General features: G+C 43.3%; 1 protein-coding gene across 1 annotated transcript in view; it reads right to left on the minus strand.

Moving 5' to 3' along the window:
- Window positions 1-25387, minus strand: part of CPNE9 (copine family member 9) — a 224869-nt gene that overhangs the window by 103123 nt on the left and 96359 nt on the right. Inside the window, exon 2 of the mRNA XM_077451798.1 lies at window positions 1860-1923. The gene's annotated coding sequence lies outside the window, so the exon portion shown is untranslated. The remainder of the gene's footprint in view (window positions 1-1859; window positions 1924-25387) is intronic.

A 25387-nucleotide genomic window follows, 5' to 3' on the forward strand; every position in this document is an offset into this window, starting at 1 on the left:
GCCTATAATAAGGCTTATGTACCTATAGATACTGTAAATATTTGCTAAACATGCCCGGTTTAGAACATATTTACTGTACATGGAGCCAGTGACATCACCGGCACATGAGCTCTGAGGGAACGGCCACCCAGTGACACCATCACGGCTCCAGCCAGTCACAGAGCCAGAGTCTGCGGATCGGGAAGGAAGACCGGGTTAAGATGGAAGTGCCTGCAGAGGTGACAGCTCGGGGCTGAAAGGCTTCATTTTCAGGTAAGTTTAACATAATGTGCTAGTATGCGATGCATACTAGCACATTATGACATTATCCTTCAGGTTAGAAAAAATAGATAAAATGGGCAGTGGTTTACTAACGCTTTACCCTCCTCCCGCCCGCTGTATAGTCAAATGACGGCAGGCTGGAATCCCTCTCGTTCTGGGGCGACGTCATATGACGTTGCCCCGGTCTCACCGCTCTTGCGCGCGTGCACAGGGCGCACCTTGTCCCTGGGACACGGCACAGCCCAGATCTCAACAAAGAGCCGATGACACAGCTCATTACCCAGTGTGAGAAAAGGAGAGCCAATCAGTGGCATTTCCTCACAGGGGAGACCTGTACAGATAATCAGTGCAGCCCCAACAGTGCCCAGCAGTGATGCCAGTCAGTGACCATCAGTGATGCCAGTCAGTGCTGCCTTTCAGTGCCCATCAGTGCCTGCTCATCAGTGCCATTTATCTATGCCATCTATCAGTGTTAATTAGTGCCACATATCAGTGCCACCTCATCAGTGCGTGCCAATCAGTGAAGGAGAAAAATTACTTATTGACAGAAACTAAAACTTTTTTTTTTCTACATTTTCTGACTTTTTTTTTAACAAAAAGTTAAAAACCCAGGGGTGATTAAATGAAACCCCAAGAAATCACTATTTATGTGAAAAAAATTATAAAAATGTAATTTAGGTACAGCGTTGCATGACCGCACAATTGTCAAAGTATGACAACGCTGAAAGCTGAAAATTGGCCTGGGCATGAAGGGGGTAAAAGTGGCCAGTATTGAAGCAGTTAAAAGGAAATAAAATTGCATGCCCTGCCTTAGACTTAAGCAGGCCATACATGGGTTGAATTTAGAAATAATTTTCTTTCAAAAATCTTATCTAAGAATTTTCGTTCGTATTTCGCACCATTAGCGGGCTGCAGCAGCAACCGATTAATCGGACATGTTGGAATTTTTTGGAAAAACAAATGATTTTCTAATCCATAATGGGAGAATCGTGCGAGAATTGTAATCCAAAAAGAAATGCGCATGAGCAAGAAAAGAAAATTCCCGGAAAGAAAAGAAGATTCCCAGCCACAGAAATTCTTTTCAGTAGCAACATGGAGGTGAAATTGAAGATTTGGCTGGCCGAATTTCGAAATCAATGGTGGCGCCATCGGATCACAAAACGCACACATTTTTTGATTTTCAAAAGAAAATTCTTTTGAAATTCGGCCATATATGGCCAGCCTAACTTCACTTAGTAAATCACAAAGAACTGATCAGACACGCCTCCTGGGGATGAGAGGCGTGGCTACTACTCAGCTCTGCTAGCACAGAGCACTGGTGTGTGAGTACAGGAAGCATTTTCATGGGGTGAAAAATTTATTTTAAAGCCTTCCCTAGCAGTCACAAATCATGCCACGTGGCGTACAGGATTATAAAAGAGATAAAAAGGCGTGAGACTTTAATTGCACTTCAAAATTCCTGAGTCAATGAGCCCCAGTGAGCGCTGTAGACGATCGTTCCTTTGATTTAAGTGTTCCAAGTTAAATGTTAAAAATAGTCAGAGCCATTCCAGCAGCCATTCAAACAATCGTTCAGCCTTTATATAATATATACAGACCCGACAATTGCTGAGCTCCTCCGCTGATAAGATGATCGTCCCGCATTTCTTCCCCGGAATCCCCCTGGGTGAGGAAAGTAAAAAAAAAAAAAGCATAAGTAAAAAGATAAAAGGATAGACAGAAACACAACCATTTATCAACACAGACACCTGATTGGTCCTGCTCATAGAGACCCAGAGCGGATGACAGATTGAGGTCTGAGGCCATTGTGCTGCGGCAGACATGCAATTACTGTCTGTCTATCTTTCGCCTCAAAGGTTTACTGCTGCCCCTTTAAAGCTTGTTAGGCGCAAATGACAAACACACTGGTGGAGATAGAAAGTAATTTCGGCAATCCCGCCAGACTCGGGCGGCAGGGATGCGTTCCGCCATTTTACCACCACCGCACCGCGCTCCTTCATCTCTCTTCATTTAGTCCCTTTCCTTGAAGTGGGTGAAAAGATTTCCCTCGTTCGCTCCAGAATAAATCTTTATTTGTGACCTTTTACTTTCAATCTGCCTGAAACATAAATACTGTGCTGGGGGTTATTCCCCAAGGAGCTCGGTGAAAGGTCTTAAAAAAAAAAAAAAAAAAAAAACACACCAAAGAGTCCTCCATCAGACTGCAATGGTATTCATAATTTTCGGAAATAAAAACAACCTTTGGTTGGTGGTCACCTTCGCAGATTTTTGCTCACTGGTCCTTGAAGAAGATGAGGGTCATTGTTCAGAAATAGCTACTGATTGACTCTTTAAGCCGATGTTTGTCAATTCATTAGATGGAGGGGATCTTAACTGCTGCCCTTGGACCACACATAATATTCAGTATATGTAATGCTACAGAAGACTGTCAGAGACTGCTAACCTACTACAAGAGATGGTCCGAGGCTACAGACATACTACAAGAATTGGTCAGAGACTGCAGACCTACTAAAAGAGATGGTCACAGGCTGCAGTCATACTACCACAGATGGTCAGGGGCTACAGACATACTATTAGCCCTTGTACACACGGTCGGACATTCCGACAACAAAATCCGTCTGATTTTTTCTGACAGATTTTGTCCGAAACTGGTGTTGCATATACACGGTCAGACAAAAAAAAATAAAAAATCAGATCGTTTAGAACGTGACGACGTTCGCTCATTACGACGGGACTACGTTCAGGCTAGTAGCCAATAGCTTTGGTCTCATAATTTGATCTGAGCATGCGTGGCCCTTTGTCCGATTGGAATTCTCTACCAACGTCCAGACTTTGTCCGATCGGATTATGTTGTCGGAAAATTTTATATCCAGCTCTCAAACTTTGTTGTTCGGACATTTTGATGGAAAAAGTCAGATGGAGCCCACACACGGTCGGATTATCCGACAACACAGTCCGATCTGATATTTTCCGTGGGAATTTTCGACCAGGTCTACAAGGGCTAAGAGATGGTCAGATACTGCAGACCTACTGTTAGAGATGTTCAGAGTCTGCAGACATGATACAAGAGATGATCAGAGACTGCAAATGTGATACAAGAGATGATCAGAGACTGCAAACATGATACAAGAGATGATCAGAGACTGCAAACATGATACAATATATGGTCAGAGACTGCAGACATGATACAAGAGATGGTCAGAGGCTGCAGACATGATACGAGAGATGGTCAGAGACTGGAGACATACTACAGGAGCTGATCAGAGGTTTCAGACATGATAAAAGAGATGGTCAGAAGCTGCAGACATACTACAGGAGTTGGTCAGAGACTGGAGACATACTACAGGAGATGGTCAGAGATTGCAGACATACTACAAAAGATGGTCAGAGGCTGCAGACATACTATAGGACAGGGATATGCAATTAGCGGACCTCCAGCTGTTGCAGAACTACAATTCCCATGAGGCATAGCAAGACTCTGACAACCACAAGCATGACACCCAGAGGCAGAGGCATGATGGGACTTGTAGTTTTGCAACAGCTGGAGGTCTGCTAATTGCAGATCCCTGCTATAGGAGATGGTCAGAAGCTGCAGACATAATACAGGAGATGGCCAGACAGAGGCTGCAGACATACAAGAGATGGTCAGAGACTGGAGACCATACTACAGGAGATGGTCAGAAGCAGCAGACATACTACAAGAGATGGTCAGAGACTGGAGACATACTACAGGAGATGGTCAGAAGCAGCAGACATACTACAAGAAATGGTCAGAGACTGGAGACATACTATAGGAGATGGTCAGAAGCTGCAGACATACTACAAGAAATGGTCAGAGACTGGAGACATACTATAGGAGATGGTCAGAAGCAGCAGACATACTACAAGAAATGGTCAGAGACTGGAGACATACTATAGGAGATGGTCAGAAGCAGCAGACATACTACAAGAAATGGTCAGAGACTGGAGACATACTACAGGAGATGGTCAGAGGCTGCAGACATACTACAAGAAATGGTCAGAGACTGGAGACATACTATAGGAGATGGTCAGAAGCTGCAGACATACTACAGGAGATGGTCAGAGGCTGCAGACATACAAGAGATGGTCAGAGACTGCAGACATACTACAGGAGATGGTCAGAGACTGGAGACATACTACAAGAGATGGTCAAAGACTGCAGACCTACTACAAGAGATGGTCAGAGACTGGAGACATACTACAAGAGATGGTCAAAGACTGCAGACCTACTACAAGAGATGGTCAGAGACTGCAGAGCAACTATAGGAGATGATCAGAGGCTGCAGACATATTACGGAGATGGTGAGATGCTGCAGACATACAAGAGATTACCAGAGGCTGCAGATATGATACAAGACATGGTCAGATGCTACAGACATACCACAGGAGATACTTAAATAAGAGAAATACAAAGCAATATCAATCTGAACAATACACAGTAGCACAATTAATTGTGTATATAAGATGTGAAACATAACTAAAAAACATATTCATGAAAATGTGAAAAAAGTGTCCATAAAAATAATAGTAGCTGTTTGCCTGGAGTTCAGCTTTAAGAATCCATGTAAACTGTTATATTGTTATCCTTCCAAGATTTTTTCCTAATCCCAACTGGACAATCTTTGCTTGCAGACTAAAACGTACGCACGTTGTCTATGTCTATGATATTCCTGCGTGTCGCTTTGCTGTATTAAAAGGGGTGAAAGAAAGTTTAAATCTAAAAATATACAGCGGAGATTCTAGGCCTAATAGCAGCCTCATACCTTGTACAAAGCACACGTATTCAATGATCTTACATTTGGGAGAACTGGGTGAGGACTTTAAAGGCTTTGGAGCAGAGAGAGACTCTTTTCTCAGGAGGTACCCTTTAATGGTGGTCACACATGCTACAATTATTTTATCCAATCAATATGTGATTCGATCAAAACAATTGAATATGCAAACAAGTGCATAGACATAACTTCAGTTCTAATCGATTTAGACTCAAATTCGATCAGGTTTGATGAAACACAATAAAATCAGGCAGGGTGGAATATTATCCCTTTCATGACTAAGCCTATTTTTGACATTTGGTGTTTACAAGTTAAAATCCATATTTTTTGCTAGAAAATTACGTGGAACCCCCAAACATTATATATAGACGACGTGATATATCACGAAACGCGTAGGGCGGTGTGACACGCTATTGTTTGCCTCTTAAAATCAACACAAGGATACAACTGTGGACTTTTGTGTTCGGCCGACGCTTCCACTTTGTTATGCCTTCTCTTACATCAATTTTGTAAGTGTATCTCTTTCTTTTTTATAATTTTAATAAATGGTATTTCACTATTTGGAGCATTTTCCCCCTTTTTATGGCGAAACTTTTGCTCGATTCATTGGAACATCTTTGAACGGGGATATGATCCGAGAGTGATAACAGGGCTGGAAAATAAGGCACCTATGTGGTCTGGCTTGACCTTTTAAAAGCGTAATCTACCAAGATGTCTGGTAAGGAGCCATCTTATCCCTTTGGTGGTGGTGCACTTCAGCGTGGTTTATAAGTTGGAGCATAAATCAGAAAGTTGATGTTATCTGCGACACGTGGTGTTCTTCAACATTTCTCTCTTCTGGTTTCATTCCAAGGACTATAATGAAAGGACTTTCTATTTCATATGACTAGTTCTTCAATTTTGTATAGAATATCTTGTATTTCACTATAGAGTTGGATTCACAACTTAGGTTATTCATATGTACACGCATTTTGTGGTATTGTTGCTTTTGTGTGTTTATGAGTATTTTTGCATATATGACACAAGATTTTGGTATTCACTTAGTAAACTTTTATACATGGTGGTTTCAAACTACATAGATTGTTCCTATAATAAGGGACATTGCACTTTAATCACTATTGGCTTCTTGAAGTCTCAGTCTCTCGGTTGAGGGATGTACACCCTATATAAATTTTTAGGGATTGCGCGGTTCTTTTTGTTTTCTTTTATCATCCCGGTATAACACCCGGAAGCGGAGTATGCACATCAGCGGTAAATATATCTCAATTATAATGAGTGTACAAGTATTATTATACATTGTCCTTGATAGTATTGTTTCTTTAAATGCTTTCATTGTTACAATGCATTCTCCTTTCCTCCCTCTGTATTCCCCCTGAAGAAGACCTCTGCTTATAAGGTCGAAGCGCGTTGGGTTTGGGGTACATAGTATGACTACATACATTTTTATATCATACTATGCCTTTCTATGGGTACTCACAGCTGTATTACCATGTATATTTTTTAGAGCTCATGTTTTTAATACATCAATGTCTCTTTTGTATTTTTACTCAATAATTATTACTCAATAAATGTATACTTTCTAAGAAAGAAGGAATTCACTTTTTTTGAATGAATTTTTTGCTGGCAATAAAACCCCATGGGGAAACCTTTCTATTTCATCAATGGAAATCCCCTTCCTTGTGTGTACCTATTGGAAGAGGTGAATTGGAAAATAAATCGATCATTGCATCTTTCTAAGTACTAGGTTCTCTACCTGCTGCTCCTCTTATGTGCTGGAAGTGGAAGAAAAGCTCTATGTAAGCCATGATTCACTGGACTTACAGTTCCTACAGGACAATGAACTCTGTGTGACAGTGCTGATTGGTCCGGCATGGTCACATGGGATGAGTCACATGCTCCTCCATACCTGGAAGTACTGGTTATTTCCTTAGGCTCAGGGCACTAAACAGAGCACAAAGAAATAGCAGACTCTTGTGTGAGGAAAGGACAAACTTCCAATAAAAGTGAGCATTTATTTTATCTTGAAATATAAAAGACATAAATTTGGCCACATGCTACGTAACCTGTGACTTTTTGTAACAAAAAGCACTGCCAAACGATTGGAAGAATCCATCCGGCATCCTATTAGGACGCTGAAGCACATATAGATTGCGCTGTCAAGACAATACATTTAATTTGCACCGTCAGGTGATGCCTGAAACTGTTTTCCCTCAGCTTCAAATGAAATAGATACAAATGTCTCCTCGATCCCCCAAGAAAACCAATTTCCTCCCGTGGTCTGACAAAAAAATAAAAAGTCTGTAGCAGGCAATATGCTACCATTAGCTACAAGCAGAACCCAATCCGGTCTTGCCAACCATTAAACGTTTCCCAAATGATATATTAGTGTGAAACCCAGAGGCAAGCTGCCGAACACGACCAGCGAGTTCCCGGGACATCCGCCTAATTGAAATAAAGGATATTGCTTTAAAATGAGGAGCTTTTCAGATCATTAGGGGCTCACACATTCAACGCCTGCTCCTGAATGGACTCTGCCAGGCATATCTGCTACAGGGCTGGTGTTGGAGGCACTTGGCGGGTGTTAATAGAGCATTTTCCGATGGAGAACGTTCGATGGGAGCTTTTTGACGGAAATTACGACCGTGTGTAGGCTCCATCGGACATTTTCCATTGGAATTTCCATCACACAAAATTTGAGATCTGATTCTCAAATATTTCTGACAACAAAATCCGTTGTCGGAAATTCCGATCGTGTGTACACAATTCCGACACACACAAAATTCCACGCATGCTCGGAATCAAGCAGAAGAGCCGCACTTGGCTATTGAACTTAATTTTTCTCAGCAAGTTGTACGTGTTGTACGTCACAGCGTTCTTGCCCCATACACAAGATCAGAAATTCCGGCAGAAAAATCTTGGATGGTTTTTCCGACAGAATTCCGCTCAAGCTTGCCTTGCATACACACGGTAACACAAAAGTAACTTTCGACCATCAAGAACACGGTGATGTACAACACTACGGCAAGCCGAGAAAACTAAGTTCAATGCTTGCGAGCATGCGTTGAATTGTTTCTGAGCATGCGTGATTTTTTGAGCGCCCGAATTGCATACAGACGAACGCATTTTCGGATAGGAACTTTTTCCGACCGAAAAATAGAGAACCTGCTCTCAATCTTTCGTTGGCTGGAATTCTGACAGCAAAAGTCCGATGGAGCATACACACGGTCGGAATTTCTGACCAAAAGCTCACATCTGACATTTGCTGGCAGAATTTCTGATCGTGTGTATGGGGCATTAGTGTCGCTTTAACACTTCCCTTCACTGAAACTAAGGGGCTAAGCCCAACCCCTGAAAAACCCACCATAATCCCCCCTCCACCAAATGATTTGGACCAGAGCACAAAGCAAGGTCCATAAAGACATGGATGAGTGAGCTTGGGGTGGAGGAACTTGACTGGCTTGCACAGAGTCCTGACCTCAACCCGACAGAACACCTTTGCCTCACCTCACAAATGCGCTTCTAGAGGAATGGTCAAACATTCCCATAGACACACTCCTAAACCTTGTGGACGGCCTTCCCAGAAGAGTTGAAGCCGTTATAGCTGCAAAGGGTGGGCCAACTCAATATTGAACCCTACGGACTAAGACTGGGATGCCATTAAAGTTCATATGCATGTAAAGGCAGGCATCCCAATACTTTTGACAATATAATGTATGTTGTTAACAGTATATATTGGAGTAATTGTCTCATTGGGTATCTGTAAAGTCTGGATCTTTAAGTGACCGGTTTATGGTTTCTTTTTTTTTCCTTTTTTCGAGGTTTTCATTTGAATAGAAATGCAGAATTGGGCTTTAAAACAATTCTGTTGCTATGCCCTACATTGACAAGTCACAGGTTCACTTTAAGATGATAAGTGACATATATAATCTATGGAGATCTGTGCCCGCAGTGCCCCAAGGCAGACACAAGCCTTATGTAAGAAAAAAAAATCTCATTAATGAGAGTTGTCCAGAATTGGAGCAAACAGAACAGATCATCTCCCTGCACAAATCACGCGGATTAGCTCGCTCCATCCAAATTAGCAGCTCATTAGGGCGGGTGTCCTGCTTGCACGAGCGGCTACAAATTGTGGTGGCAAATGAAGAAAAAAAAAAATCACTGACAGGTCATTAACACAGGAGATAAAAATAAATAAATAAACCGGAGCCGGCAAAAGTGGCATTTCACAAGCCCCATCGGCTAATGAACAATCTTCCTAAGATGACAGGAAGAGATATCCTGTCAAGGAGCGAATACAAGCTTGCCTTACCAAAGGACATTCCATTCGCTGCCTGCAAAGCTGCAAATTGCTGACTTGATTATCAAATATTTTAAAATGTTTTATAGACATTTAAAGAGAATGAGTCATCTTGTTGGAGAATAGGCCTAATGCACTGGGCGCGCTAGCACAGACCAATTTTTCTCTTTTGGATGCATGAGTTATGAGTAGGAGGCTGTGAGATGCTATATGAGTTTGGGGAATAGGGCTGTGACATGCTACATGAGTTTGGGGAATAGGGCTGCGACGTGCTGCATGAGTTTGGGGAATAGGGCTGTGACATGCTACATGAATTTGGGGAATAGGGCTGTGACATGCTACATGAATTTGGGGAATAGGGCTGTGACATGCTACATGAATTTGGGGGAAGGGGCTGCGACATGCTACATGAATTTGGGGGAAGGGGCTGCGACATGCTACATGAATTTGGGGGAAGGGGCTGCGACATGCTACATAAATTTGGGGGAAGGGGCTGCGACATGCTACATAAATTTGGGGGAAGGGGCTGCGATATGCTACATAAATTTGGGGGAAGGGGCTGCGACATGCTACATAAATTTGGGGGAAGGGGCTGCGACATGCTACATAAATTTGGGGGAAGGGGCTGCGACATGCTACATAAGTTTGGGAGATGGGGCTGTGACATGCTACATGAGTTTGGGGAATAGGGCTGTGACATGCTACATGAGTTTGGGGAATAGGGCTGCGATATGCTACATGAGTTTGGGGAATAGGGCTGCGACATGCTACATGAGTTTGGGGAATAGGGCTGTGACATGCTTTATGAATTTGGGGAATAGGGCTGCGACATGCTACATGAGTTTGGGGGAAGGGACTGCGTCATGCTACATTCGTTTGGGGGATAGGGCTGTGACATGCAACATGAGTTTGGGGAATGGGGCCTTGACATGCTACATGAGTTTGGGGAATAGGGCTGCGACATGCTTCACGAGTTTGGGGAATAGGGCTGCGACATGCTACATGAGTTTGGGGGAAGGGACTGCATCATGCTACACGAGTTTGGGGAAGGGGCTTCTACGTGCTACATGAGTTTTGGGGAAGGGGGTTGCGACATGCTATATGAGTTTGGGAAAGGGGGCTAATACATGCTACATAAGTTTGGAGAGGGGGACTTTGGCATGCTACATGAGTTTGGGGAAAAGGGCTGCGACACAGTGAAGTTGAATAAAGACACCAGTCCACCCAGTTCAACCTGAGTGAGTGTGGGTGCGTGTCTACAATTATCTTTATCCCTGTACATTGTGTCTCATTAAGATGCTTCTCCATTATATATTATTTATTTAAGGTACCCATATAGCGGTCAATTTACACAGCACTCCACACATACATCGCACACTCACATCAGTCCCTACCCTCAATAAGCCAGCAATCCAAGGTCTCCAACTCACATTCATATACCTGGGCCAATTTTGCACAGAAGCCAATTAACCTACCAGCATGTCTTTGGACATGCTACATTAGTTTGGGGAAGGGGGCTGCGACATGCTATATGAGTTTGGGGAAGGGGGCTGCGAAATGCTACATAAGTTCAGGGAGGGGGGCTGTGGCATGCTATACGAGTTTGAAACCCGAACACTTGATTCAAAACCCACACTGTCCGGGTGAATCCTGGACATGTGGTAGCCCTAGTGCAGCTCCTGGGCAGTGATGTCACTAGCAGTGGAGCAGATTGCATATACTACTACAGACTGCAGGATATCCTTGGCTTGACTTGCAGCTTTGTATCATGTGACATATCATATGACACAGACTTGTAGGGGAAATAGGGACTAGACAACTTCTCTTGGGTTTTTGACAGTGACTTACTGATTGAAAAAAGTGTCAGCATGAAGGGGCCTTTATGCAAAACTAATTTTTGCTCCCCCTACGCTCCATAATTAAAAAGACACTTACTGTATATCTATAGACAGCTGGATAAAAAAGGGTAGTGTCAAATTCTGTGTATTCCCAGCACACATCAACCTACACCTAATAAATATAAACTATTGATGACCGCAGTACTTCTTTCCACCACAAGATGTCCTTAGTCTTCTGAGTTTTATTGACAACCTTGGTCAATCAACCCACTTACTCAGAGCTCAGGCTGTCATGGACATGGCCAGAAGACCCTTGGAATAAAAGTATGTGTGTGTGTGTGTGTATATATATATATGACACACACACACACACACACACACACACACACACACACACACACACACACACAATATATACTTATTTTACAATGTGCAACTATAACCTAAGCAATTACGATTAGTTGACATACAGACACTTCAGGAATCCCGTCCCACAATTCTGTTCTCTGTCATATAAATGGCGTATTTCTATTCATTTGCATAGTCTCCCAGCATTTTTTGATGAGAGATGATGTGGATAGTACAGAAATGAACTAGGCATGAGCAAAACTGGTTGAATTTGCAGCACGAGAATCTTTACCACTTTGCTAAAATGAATTGAAGTCAATGAGGAGGATGAAATTAAAGGTGGAACGTGTTTTTTTTTTTTAGGCTGCAATGTGCCTTTCAGTGGTTTCAGAATATTCTTTTATGCTTAATTTGGTGCATTTTTGTGTCATTTGAGGCATTTCTTAGACTTCGACAATAGGAAGAAAAAAGGCATGAAAATCAAAGCTAGAAACATTACAGGAAACTGCAGAAGAATATTCCAAATTTTTTTGTTTTAGTGTATTTTATTGTTATTTGATGGTTTTAGACAAATAACAATAAAATACAGAGATTGGACAGACATTTAAACAGTTTGGTCATTTCTACCAGCAAGAAAAAAATAAATACAATTCATAAGTAAATGAGAAATTCCAAAAAAGCAAGTGTGGTCTAGAGCCTAATACATGAAAGAAGTAAAACAAATAAGTACCATGTGGCTTTTGACAAAACACTAGGAGGACTTGTTAATAAATTGTCAGTGGGGGACCCCGAGAAGGCACCCGTGCCCAATAAATTGCTGGAAGTTTTGGCAAACCACGCGTGGGTGCAGGATGCAGCCGCTGTGCCAGCCGCTTTCTTTAGGAAGAGAAGAAGAGATCCAGCAGAGAAGCAGCTGCTCCAACAAGCCCAGATGTCTTATCCTATTCCCGACACACCAGTGTCAAATAAAATAAGCATATAAATATCTTAGAATGCTGTGTCATTTCTCGGACATGTACTTTGGTGTTTTTTAAAATCATAAATTCATTAAAAATAATAATAATTAAAAAAAAACTTCTGAAAACTGGTGAGATTTGTAGTCCCTCAAACCACACCGATATCACATAGAAATGAATGAAAAACACTTAAAGCGGGAGTTACACCGTTTTTTGTTTTTAAAAGTCAGCAGCTACAAATAGTGCAGCTGCTGACTTTTAAAATATGGACACTTACCCGCCCAGTGCGCCCGCGATGTCTGCCCCCTTAGCCGATCTCTCGATCAGCTCTCGGGTGCTGCCACCGCCATCTTCGGTATGGGAATCAGGAAGTGAAGCCTTGCGGCTTCACTTCCTGGTTCCCTACTGCTCATGTGCGAGTCGCGCTGCGCAATAAGGATGGTCCCCGCTGTCTCTGGGATCCGTGTGTTTCCCAGCAGACAGCGGGGGCCCCGCAGGAAGTGGCGTAAATATCCGCAGAATCTGTGGCTATCTATGCCAGAAGTGGGTGCAAATACCTGTATTTACAGGTATCTGCACCCCCTCCCCCCTGAAAGGTGCCAATTGTGGCACCGGAAGGGGGGAGGGTTCCGATGAGCGGAAGTTCCACTGTAGGGTGGAGCTCCGCTTTAAAAAATATTATAATTTTTATATGTGTCCGGGTTTCAGTCTGCCTGAAACGTGGATGCAAAATTCAAAACCCAGACAGGTGGCAACCCTACCACCATCTCACAGGGAATCCCTCTGACATCAGAGGTGACATTGCAGGAATACTTCTGTACCTGCAGTATGGAAGGCAGCATGGGAAGGATTATAAAACTCGATCTCACCTTATCTAACTGCTCCTGTTTTGCACCTCATTACAAGTTCGAATCCCAACCACGGCACTACCTGCCTGGAGTTTGCATGTTCTCCCTGTGCCTGCATTTCCTCTGGGTACTCCGGTTTCCTCCCACACTCCTAAAAACCTGCTGGCAGGTTAATTGGATCCTGTCTAAATTGACCCTAGGATGTGCACACCTCCCAACTTTTTGAGATGGAAATGAGGGACACCTATCAGCAAAAGTATACAGGCATAGGACACACCCCTTGCCACGCCCCTTTAAAGGAGAATTCTACAAAAAAAAACAAGATTGGTTAAACCCACAAGTGTTTTTTTTTTTTTTTTTTTTTTTACCACTACTATCCCTTCATATCGGCTTTTGGAATTTACAAATGCAGACATTTAGAAATCAGGTGAAAGGTTTAGCATTGGAAAACACTTTTTGATAGATAAAAAGTGCATTTTATATACATCTATATGGCTCAGACCAAAATGAGGGACAAATGAGGGACAGAGGGACAGTTGGGAGGTATGTAGGTGTACGTATGAATGATGAATGATCCTGCAGCCACAATGGGGACATTAGATTGTAAGCTCCTTGTGGGCAGGGACTGATGTGAATGAACAACGTATATATGTAAAGCGCTGTGTAAATTGACGGCGCTATATAAGTACCTGAAATAAATAAGTAAGCAAATGAAAGTTGTTAAAACCTCCCCCGCACTCGCATATTTGCATTATACCATAAAAAATAAAAGACGATGAGGTTTGAGTGCCTTTGATCCTGCAGCCACAATGTGACAGCAATTGTACTTACAATATTCCCACAATGCAACTCAATGCATCTTCAAAAACATACTATAGCAAAAACTGCTCCTTCTCTTTGGCTCTATGGCTGTTTGATCAATCCTCAACAAACAAAACAATGTTATTCCCAGGCCTAAAAAAATGTTTAATTGAAAAGCTCCTACTTTGCTTTTTGACGTTTTATATACAAATGAAGCCATCGGGGGGGCCCAGCCGTCATAATGACTGTATACGGATGAAATTGTTACAGATAAAAATCAGACAGCTTTTCCCTGTTACATCAGCAAATTTATGTAGAGGACGCCAAGGGGCCCCATCTACAAAGAATGGCAAAATATCAGCTTTTCAGTCTCATGCACTTGTTATCTGGCTGAATATAAATCTTTAGCTTGGGGAAAGGGTAACGCCAACGTGTGGTGTAGAAATGGAAGGAGGTAAAAATTAGCAAAAAAAGACAGATTAAAAAAAGCAAAGAATATTTTATGTTACATATTGTACATAAGTATGATGGTTTGTAATGGTTTAAGTTATTAGTTACATTTTTGGTGAAAAATATACACTATATTAGCAAAAGTATTAGGACGCCTGCCGTTACACGCACATGACTTTTAATGGCATCTCAGTCTGATGCCCCGTACACACGCGAGTGGAAATTCCACCAGCAAAAGTCCGATGTGAGCTTTTTTGGTCGGAAATTTCGACCACGTGTATGCTCCATTGAACTTTTTCTGGCGGAATTTCAATATCGGCTCAGAGTGAACCGGTCTCAGCCCTTGTACACACGGTCGGACATTTCAACAAGCAAATCCGTCGGACAAAATTCCGACGGATTTTGTCTGACGGATTGTGTCCGAAACTGTTGCATACACACGGTCGGACAAAGTTGTCGGAAAATCCGATCTTTCAGAAGGTGATGACGTAATTTCGTTACGATGGGACTACGTTCAGCCTAGTAGTCAATAGCTTTAATGTAGGAATTTGATCTGAGCATGCGTGGCACTTTGTCCGATCGGAATTCTCTACACATGATCGGAGTATGTCCGATCGGAGCAGTTTGTCGGAAAATATTTCCAGCAAGTTGGAAAATTTGGTCCGACGGATATTCCGACGGAAACAGTCCGATGCAGACCACACACAGTCGGATTATCCGACAAAACGGTCCGATAGGACACATTCCGACGGATTCTCCGACCGTGTGTACAAGGGCTCAGACAGCACGGGCGGCACACCCATTGGATGCAGCCTTTCACAGCAGTCCAACAGGCAGGTTTCGGGAGACAGCTGGCACAGGTACAACCTGTCACTGTTGGCTGCCGTCCCTCTTAAAATGCCGCCTGGGTCCATGGGCCCACTGGGTCCCATGGTAGGGCCGGCCCTGATTGCAGCTTACCAGTTCATTGGGGAGGGGGCTGCATCTGTTTACTTTTTTCAGGATTTTTTTCTCTTATTTTCACCTTTGCATAACATACTCCCTGTCCTAGTAGTAGCTATGCTCATTCCACTGTATCTAGGGAGACACCATCCATACCTTTGGAGAGCCCAGGCCCTTGGTGAGAGCAGGGGGTGAACAGGTAACATACTTTCTTGACCCCCTTGCGATAAACGAACCCGGTCGTGATATGTATTATGCCCTTTCCAGCTTTACAGCTGTCATTCCCTGGATACTGTAGCACAAATTGTGTTTGATTAATGGTAGTGGAGGGCAAGGAAGACATCAAGGGTTTAATAGACTCCAATGTCTCCATAATTAGAACCTGTCACCTGTCTAATGCTATCACATAGAGAGCTTGTTAGCCCCCTTTTGATAGAAGAACAAAAAGTGTTAAAAAAAATATTAAAGTGTTTGTTACCCCAACATTTCATATGCTTAATATGTGCCTGTTGTTCTCTTTGCAGTCCTTCCTTTGTGTGAAATCCCTGGTGTTCCTGTTAATTTCTCCACTTGCCCATTAAAAGCTGACCACGCTAAGTATGAGAGCAGACCGTGGTCAGTTCCCTAGCTGTGCTGGGAACTCAACCTGCTGTCCTCCAATAATCAGACTTGTCCTGACCCCCCCCCCCCCCCCCTGCACAGCCTTTCACTTGGAAGTGCAGTGTCCTGCTGCTTCTCTCTCCCCCCCAGGTCTTTTGCAACTAAGAACGGAGGGAATGTGATCACTTATAAAAAAAAAGGAAAAAAAAAGGTATTTATAATTTTTATTTTTTATCTATACACACATGCTTTGCCTTTCATTTTTTTTTTTTTTTTTTTTTTTTTAACTGAGTGGGTCATTTTACAAGGTGATCATTTACAACCACTTTAAAGGGGTTGTAAAGGTAAATGTTTTTTCACCTTAATGCATTCTATGCATTAAGGTGAAAAAACATCTGACAGTGTTTGCGCCCCCAGCCCCCCCGTTTTACTTACCTGACCCCTTGAAAATCCCGCGCTCGCCCCCGCCTTCCTCTTCACCGCTCAGCCTGGCCGCTGATTGGCTGGAGTGGATGGATGGAAGGCAGCGCAGCCATTGGCTCGCGCTGCTGTCAATCACATCCACTGACGCGTAGCGCCGGGCCCGTGTGATACAGCGAGCGGCTATAGCCGTCGACTGTATCACGGATATGCACCCGCAGGTGCTTCTCACCATGTGAGGGAGCTCGCATGAACGTGAGAAGTACCTGCGGGAGGAAGCAGAGACAGCCGCCGAGGGACCCCAGAAGAGCAGGTTCGGGGCCACTCTGTGCAAAACGAGCTGCACAGTGGAGGTAAGTATAACATGTTTGTTATTTTAAAAAAAAAAAATTTTTTTTACTTCACAATCCCTTTAAAAAAAAAAAATGAATAAAAACAATAAAAAGTACTAAGTCACCTTTTCTACAGACCCCAATGCAAACACACAAGCATAAATTGATCTGCATGTGTGAGGCATTGCTGCGAACATCAGAGTGAGAGCAATAATTCTATAATTCTAAGGACATAAATCACAGTTAACTGGTAACCTCTAAGGTCTTTTAAAACATTACCTATGCAGAATTTTGGGTACTGTAAATATTTTTTGCAATTTCACAGGTGCAATTTTATGGCTTTGCATGTTTGGTATCATATTACTCAAAACAATGTCAGATTGTACGGTATATTTGACTAAAAGGTGGGTATAATATTGTGTTTCTTTATACCAAAATTCATTTTTAGTGTATTTTGAAAAACATTATTATTATACACGATTTATATAGCGCCAACAGTTTACGTAGCGCTTTACAATGTATAGGGGGGTTACACAACACAATTACAATGAGCATGAATTTGATAAAAGGCTGCGCAAATATTGTACAACATAAGAAACTGCAACTGCCAAAATTTGATTTTTCTAGGAATCTGCTTTCAGATACACTTGTCTGGGAGTTTAAAGTAATTTGTGGGGGGGGAAAAAAAAATGCAAATTTTTACGCGTGAAAATTAAACAAATTGCCCCTGGACATGAAGTGGTTAAGAAATATTTCTGGATGCTAAAAGCGCCAGCACCACCTTCTCTGCTATTTCATACCTCCCAATATTTTGAGAGGGGAATGAGGGACACCTACTAAAGCTGGCCATACACCTATAGATTATCTGCAGATTTTCTATGGTTAGATGGAAAAAGTGGGAGATTCCTCCATCCACACAGTTTAGCGAACATTGAAAAATCTGTTGCACTTTTTCCATCTAACCATAGAAAATCTTCAGATAATCTATAGGTGTATGCAGGGCTGCACTGGGACAAAAATTTGGCCCTGGACTTCATCCAGACCGGCCCGCTTTAATTTTGCAAACACGCAAAAAACAGTATATAAACTGTATGCAATTGCGCAAAAAAGCCCCTAGAGATCCCCCTTACATCAGGGTCCCCAGAGAGCCCCTCCTTACATTTGGGTCCCCAGAGAGCCCCCCACTTACATTGGGGTCCCCAGAGAGCCCCCCACTTACATCAGGGTCCCCATATAGCCTTCCCCTTACATCAGGGTCCCCAGAGAGCCCCTCTTATATCAGAGTCCCCAGAGATCATCCGCCTTACATCAGGGTCCCTAGAAAGCCAACCCCTTACATCCGGGTCCCCACAGAGCCCCCTCTAACATCCGGGGTCCACAGAGAGCCTCTTTCTTATATCAGGTTCCCCAGAGAACCTCTGGCTTACATCAGGGTCCCCAGAGAGCCCCTCCTTACATCAGGGTCACCAGAAAGAGGGCAGGTAGTGGGCCGGGACCCTGTGGTTGGGGACTCCTGGACTTACTTGGGGCTATGGGCCCCAGATTCGGGGCTGTAGCCCCAAAAGCCCCCCCAGCGATGCCACTGGCTGTCACTGAAACCGGCCCACTGAGCCAGCGGCCCACCGGGAAACTCCCTATAGTCCCTATGGCCAGTACATGCCAGGGTGTATGACCAGCTTAACATGTATGTAGGCATAGGACGCGCCCCCTGCCACACCCCCTTAAAGGAGAATTAACCACAAAAAAAAAGGTTAATTAAATCCACGAGGACCTTTTTTTCCACTACTATTCCTTTATATGGGCTTTTAAAATGTACAAATGCAGCAATTCAGAAATTGGATGAAAGGTTTAGCACTGGGAAACACTTTTTGAAGCATAAAAAGTGCATTTTATATCTATATATAGAGATATAGATCAGACCAAAATGAGGGACAAATGAGGAGGAATGAGGGACAGATGGACATTGCCCCAAATCTGGGACAGTCCCTCCAAATCAGGGACAGCTGGGAGCTATGCTATTTTTTTGGTCTGGGATCAGCCACTTCCCTTCCTATAAATCTACCATTAGAAATATTTTTATATTATTATAAATAAAGGTATATTGGCTCCATATTACACTCATCCCTGTTACGCCATGAGAAAATGCGCGCTATCCCGGTGTAATTACACTGAATATTGTGTTTCTTGATATTTGCAGTGCATTACAGGAGGAGCAGCAGTCTCTCTCCTTCCCCATCTCTATGGAGAAGCGCAGGAAAACACATAATTGCTAATCTGTAATTTCCATCTAATTTGTCAGAGAGGAAGCAGTTGATGAATCCATTAGTATGGCAGCACAGTAGGAGAGAAAATTCGCAGAGATCTCCCTTAGACCAGCACTGTATATGTGTCAGTATTTCTGGGTTCCATACTGCGCTGTGGGCTGCGCTCCCTTTCAGCACCTTGGAGAGCGGCTCCGGCTAAATAGCAGCTGTGGCTGGCAGGATTCCTAGTAGACGCAGAGAACGCCGGAGAGGTTCATAACGTCTTTATATCCTTATGGCAAAGTTGTGTGTGCTGGGAAATAAATATATGGGTGCCGAGACACTCCTTTGAAAGGATTATGTCATAATAAATTCATTTTCGTCACACTGATGGTGTTGCAGCTGAAGGGTTTCTTTATTTGTTTCCCCGTAGAAAAAGTTTCAATTCCCGTAGCCAAAAGAGCCATCCAATGTTGAAAGGTCTTAAAGAAGACAGATATAATCTCTATAGGATGCCTATGACAAAGCCTTGGATTCCTTACTCCAGTCTAAGCTAAAATCCAGTGAAAAAATAAAATAAAAAAAATAACACATAGTGTGTTTTACAAATATTTATAGACCAAAAAGAAAATCCCCATTAGAGCCTCCCCTTACATCAGAGCTCCTATCCAAGACCTCTTACATCAGAGACAACCCTTACATCAGGGTCCCCATCAGAGACCACCCTTACATCAGGGTCCCCATCAGAGACCACCCTTACATCAGGGTCCCCATCAGAGACCACCATTACATCAGGGTCCCCATCAGAGACCACCATTACATCAGAGTCCCCATCAGAGACCACCCTTACATCAGAGCCCCCATCAGAGACCACCCTTACATCAGGGTCCCCATCAGAGACCATCCTTACATCAGGGTACCCATCAGAGACCACCCTTACATCAGGGTCCCCATCAGAGACCACTCTTATAGTAAGGTCCCCATCAGAGACCACCGTTACATCAGGGTCCCCTTCCGAGTTTCCCCTGACATCCGGGTCCCCATCAGAGACCACCATGACATTAGGGCCCCATTAGAGACCGTCCTTATATCAAGGTCCCCATCAGAGACCACTCTTACATCAGAGTCCCCATTAGAGTTGCCCTTTTACATCATGGTCCTCATCAGAGACCACCCTTACATCAGGGTCCCCATCAGAGACCACCCTTACATCAGGGTCCCCATCAGAGACCACCCTTACATCAGGGTCCCCATCAGAGACCACCCTTACATCAGGGTCCCTATCAGAGACCACCCTTACATCAGGGTCCCCATCAGAGACCACCCTTACATCAGGGTCCCCATCAGAGACCACCCTTACATCAGGGTACCCATCAGAGACCACCCTTACATCAGGGTGCCCATCAGAGACCACTCTTATAGCAAGGTCCCCATCAGAGACCACCGTTACATCAGGGACCCCTTCCGAGTTTCCCCTGACATCCGGGTCCCCATCAGAGACCACCATGACATTAGGGTCCCCATCAGAGACCACTCTTACATCAGAGTCTCCATTAGAGTTCCCCTTTTACATCATGGTCCTCATCAGAGACCACCCTTACATCATGGTCCCCATCAGAGACCACCCTTAAATCAAGGTCCCCATCAGAGACCACCCTTACATCAGGGTCCCCTTCAGAGACCACCCTTATATCAAGGTCCCCATCAGAGACCACCCTTTCATAGGGTTCTCTATTTGAGTCCCCTCTTACATCAGAGTCCCCATCAAAGCCCCCCCCTTACATCAGGTTTTCCATAGGAATCCCCCCATATACCAGGGTCCCCATGAGAGTCCCCTCCTTACATCAAGGTCCCCATTAGAGCCCCCCACCCCCCCCCCTCTCCCCACAACATCAGAAGTGCAGACCAAAAGCAGCCTCTACTGCCCATCATCCTCAATCCATGCAAATATTAGTTCACACTGAGGATACAACACTGGCCCTAGCTGGGGGCCAGATAAAATCTTGTAGTGGGCCAGATGTGGCCCATGGGCCACAGTTTGGATATCCCTGCCTTAAATAGTAAATTCCTGTTTTCATGAAAAACAAAAAGGTGAACTCCAAATATCCTGGCACCCCCTCCGGTTCCCGCTGCATATGGTGGCTGCGATGGGCTGTGCTGCCGGTGTAGAAGTCCGTACGCTGCAATACACAGTCCCTGACTGAATATCCATGATAAAAGGTGCTCATTGGTCAGCATGTAGTCACTAAGTGATTGCCGGTGCAAGCATTTTGATGGGCACTCACCCCGGGCAATGTACTGCAGTGTACAGCCCCTTTCTCCCAATTGTGCTCATATATTGTGACCTTGTCATGGAGACTTCAAGTGGCAATTTTAAGACACTACAAACGGCTTGGTCCATTGCTATCACCATGAAGATTCTTGCCCTAAGAAATGCCACACGGCCATCACTGGAGTGTATGTAGGCAGAAAGAGGCTGTAGGAGATTGGCAAAGTTGATATGCAGCAAAGGATGAAAAAAGCATGAAAGTATTTAATTAAAAGAAGACTGCAATTGTTCATGAGTTCTTTAGCAAATTAAGTGTCATCCAGGGTACTTTGAAAGTCATGAATTTATGTTTTTTTTTTTGCAATTCAGCTAGTATAATTACCTGAAATGTAATTTAATACTGAGCTGCTATGCATGAGATGAAAGTTAAAATCAGACTAGCAGTAGGAGTGCCTATTCTGATAAATGGAATAGGTGGGTTTAAAAGACATCCAGCGCCTGAGGTGCTGTCACCAAGAACGTAAGATTTATTAGTAGATCAAGAACAGGCAGAGGTGGTAGCACGAAGACAGCAGAGTTACAAGCCTTGTAGGACCATCTCCCTTATGGTCATCAGTCATATAGCTCATCACATTTACAACTCATTTGGCTGGTATAAGAATTCCTTTATTTGTGCTTAAAGTGGTTGTAAACCCTTTACAACCACTTTTTGCTACAGGCAAGCTTATAATTAGGCTTACCTGTAGCTACACTGGATATCTCCTAAACCTGCACAGTTTAGGAGACATCCCCGGTATATGCATGTGCCGACGACATCCGTACATGCGCACTGAAGCAACGGCATGTACATGCTGTTGCTTCAGTTAGACTGTGCTGTTACCGGTGGCTCCCGCACGCATGCACGGAAGTGACATCATCACGGATCCAGCCAATCACAGTGCCCGAGTCCACAATACCTGGAAGTAACTCAGGGAGCGATGTCAGCCACTGGAGCGGGGTAGGAGGACGGCAGCAGAGGCTTTGATCTCAGGTAAGTAATTCATAATGAGCTAGTATGCTATGAATACTAGCACATTATGCCTTTGTCTTGCAGGTTTTCTTTTTTGTTCTAGGGTTTACAACCATTTTAAGTTATGTATTGGAATGAAGTTTGCCCACCAGTGCTGCTAACCAGTGCCACCTACCAGTGCCCATCAGTACTGCTAATCAGTGCCCACCAGTGCCACCTACCGTTGCCCATCATTACTGCTAATCAGTGCCCACCAGTGCCACCTATCAGTGCTGCCAATCAATGCCCATTGTTGCCTCATCATCAGTGTCACCTATCAGTGCTGCCTATCACAGCCACATACCAGTGCCTATCAATTCCACCTATCAGGGGGCCATCAGTGCTGCCTATCAGTGCCACCTATCAGTGCCCATCAGTGCCACCTATCAGAGCAGCCTCATCAGTGCCGCCCTATCAGTGTCCATCAGTGCAGCCCCCAACAGTGCACATCAATGAAGTAGAAAATGTACCTGTTTGCTAAATTTTAAATATAAAGAAACTATGAATTTTTTTTTCAACATTTTCAGTCTTTTTTTGTTTGTTTAGCAAAAAAAAAAAACAGTGATGAATAAATACCACCAAAATAAAGCTCTATTTGTGTGCAGCAAAATGATAAAAATATAATTTGGGTAGAGTGCTGCATGACCGCGTAACTGTCATTCAAAGTGTGACAGCGCTGAAATCTGCAAATTTGCCTGGGCAGGAAGGGGGTATAAGTGCCCAGTAGCCAAGTGGTTAAATCGTGTTTTTACCTTTGCACTTCAGAAAATGAAAAACAAAATTTGAAAAAGTGCATCACGTGGGCTGACATTTCATTAGAACATGCTTCATTTGCAAACATCTTATCCTTCCTCATTATATCCTCTGGTACTTGGAATTCTCTTTCATTTGTCACTTGAGATGGGGCCTGAAGCTAAACTCCAGGCAAATACGGAAAAACACAATTTAATCCAGTTATGTAATCTTTATATGTAAAAAATATTAATGATTATGTAGCTAAAATAAATACCTCAATCTGTGTTGCCATCAGCATCTGTAATCTTCTGCACAGCAGGTTTAAAATGGGAAAAGACAGGGGCAAAACTCTCAGCCAATCAGTGTTCTCCTGCTGGCTGGGGGAGAAACTGTGACCAAAGAAGCAGAACTTCAGCAGAGACTCCATTGTGTGGTCACTAGACATGTGCGATTCGTTTCATACGAATTTTCCTAAATTCGTATGTTCGGGAGGATCCGAAATACGAATTGCCATGCGTCCGAATTCTGTACGAAAAACAAACTTTTGCTTACAAATCCGAAGGAGGAAGTCAGCACAGCACAGGGATGGCGGGAGCCCCTCATCTAACGAAAATTCGTATTTCAGATAGGAAATTCTTCAACGGAATTTCGTATTTCGGACAAAAACCAAACTTCCATCAGCATAGACCGTCATATTGAGGTATATTTTTGCCGTTAAATTCATCGTAACGAACGTTCGTATAAGTTAACGAACCTAACGACAATTCGTATTTCGTACGAATTGAAACGGAATTTCGGACACGAAATACGAAGTACGAATTAATTTTAATACGAATCATAAAGGAACAGAACGAAACGAATTTATTGACGGTGCCCATGTCTAGTGGTCACCCATAAGATGAATGAGTAGCATTATCGTGATCTCAGGTTGGGTTTGAGGAATGTATGTGGGCCCCTGGTATAATTATTTTTTACTTTTACCCTTTTTATATAACAAAAACTTCCTGTTATGCACTACTTATTTGCATCGGCTATATTATTCATGTTTGGAAGTTCTAATCAATCTAATGAGAAGCAGTAAAGACTGGGCTTAATAGGGAACCTGATTAATCATTCTAAAATTTTAATTCTGCAGGCTACCTTATGAAAGATTTCTCAGGTGACCTTTTAACCACCAAGCACCCAAGCCTATAAAAAGTCTCAGACAAAGCAAGTTAAATAAGAAGGGCAAATGTAAATCTTTCTCAGGGTCATTTTAGGGGTTGGGAAAGTGGTTTTGGAAGGGGAGAACTAATTGTTTAGGCCAGCCATTCTCAACCAAGGTTCTATAGATCCTTAGGGTTCCTCCAGTGGTTGCTAAGGTTTCTTTGAGCTGTTGCTGATTGACCTCCCGTCCGATGATGTCCAACACCACTAAGCAGAAAGAGTGGCGTGACGCCAATGATCTTTTAAGCTATATGTAAGGCTGGCATTCTAACTACCACTGTAAGGGGGCATTCTTTTCACTGGCCTCCAATGCAGGAACATTCTTCCCATTGACTACCAATGTAATGGCGCATACACACGAGTGGATTTTCTTGGATGGTTTTTCCGATGGAATTCCGCTCATGCTTGGCTTGCATATACACGGTCACACAAACCGTCTACCGCCAAGAACGCGGTCACGTACAACACTACGACGAGCCGAGAAAATGAAGTTCAATGCTTTCGAGCATGTGTCAAATTGTTTCCGAGCATGCCTAGGTTTTTTGCACGTTGGAATTTGTACAGACAAATCGGAATTTCCGATCTGAACTTTTTCCGACTGCAAAATAGCAATCTTTTTCTGGCGGGAATTCTGCCAGCAAAAGTCCGTTGGAGCATACACATGGTCGGAATTTCCAACCAAAAGCTCACATCAGACTTTTGCTGGGGAAATTTCCCATTGTGTGTACGGGGCATTAGAAGAATTCTTCTCACTGACCATCAATGTAAGAAGAATTCTTCCCACAGACCATCAATGTAAGAAGAATTCTTCCCACAGACCATCAAAGTAAGAAGAATTCTTCCCACTGACTACCAATTTAAGCAATGAATGAATGAATAATTTGTATAGCGCACAACGCAAACTGAATCGCCTCAAGGCGCTGTGAAGAGTTTTGTTGTCAAGCTTCTTAGAAGAGGAAGGTCTTGAGTTTTTTCCTGTGGACCTGGTGGTTTTCTTCCA

Source organism: Lithobates pipiens, unplaced genomic scaffold (genome assembly GCF_037356315.1).
Source record: "Lithobates pipiens isolate NorthernLeopardFrog02 unplaced genomic scaffold, aLitPip1_a1.2 Scaffold_23, whole genome shotgun sequence".
Taxonomy (NCBI): domain Eukaryota; kingdom Metazoa; phylum Chordata; class Amphibia; order Anura; family Ranidae; genus Lithobates; species Lithobates pipiens.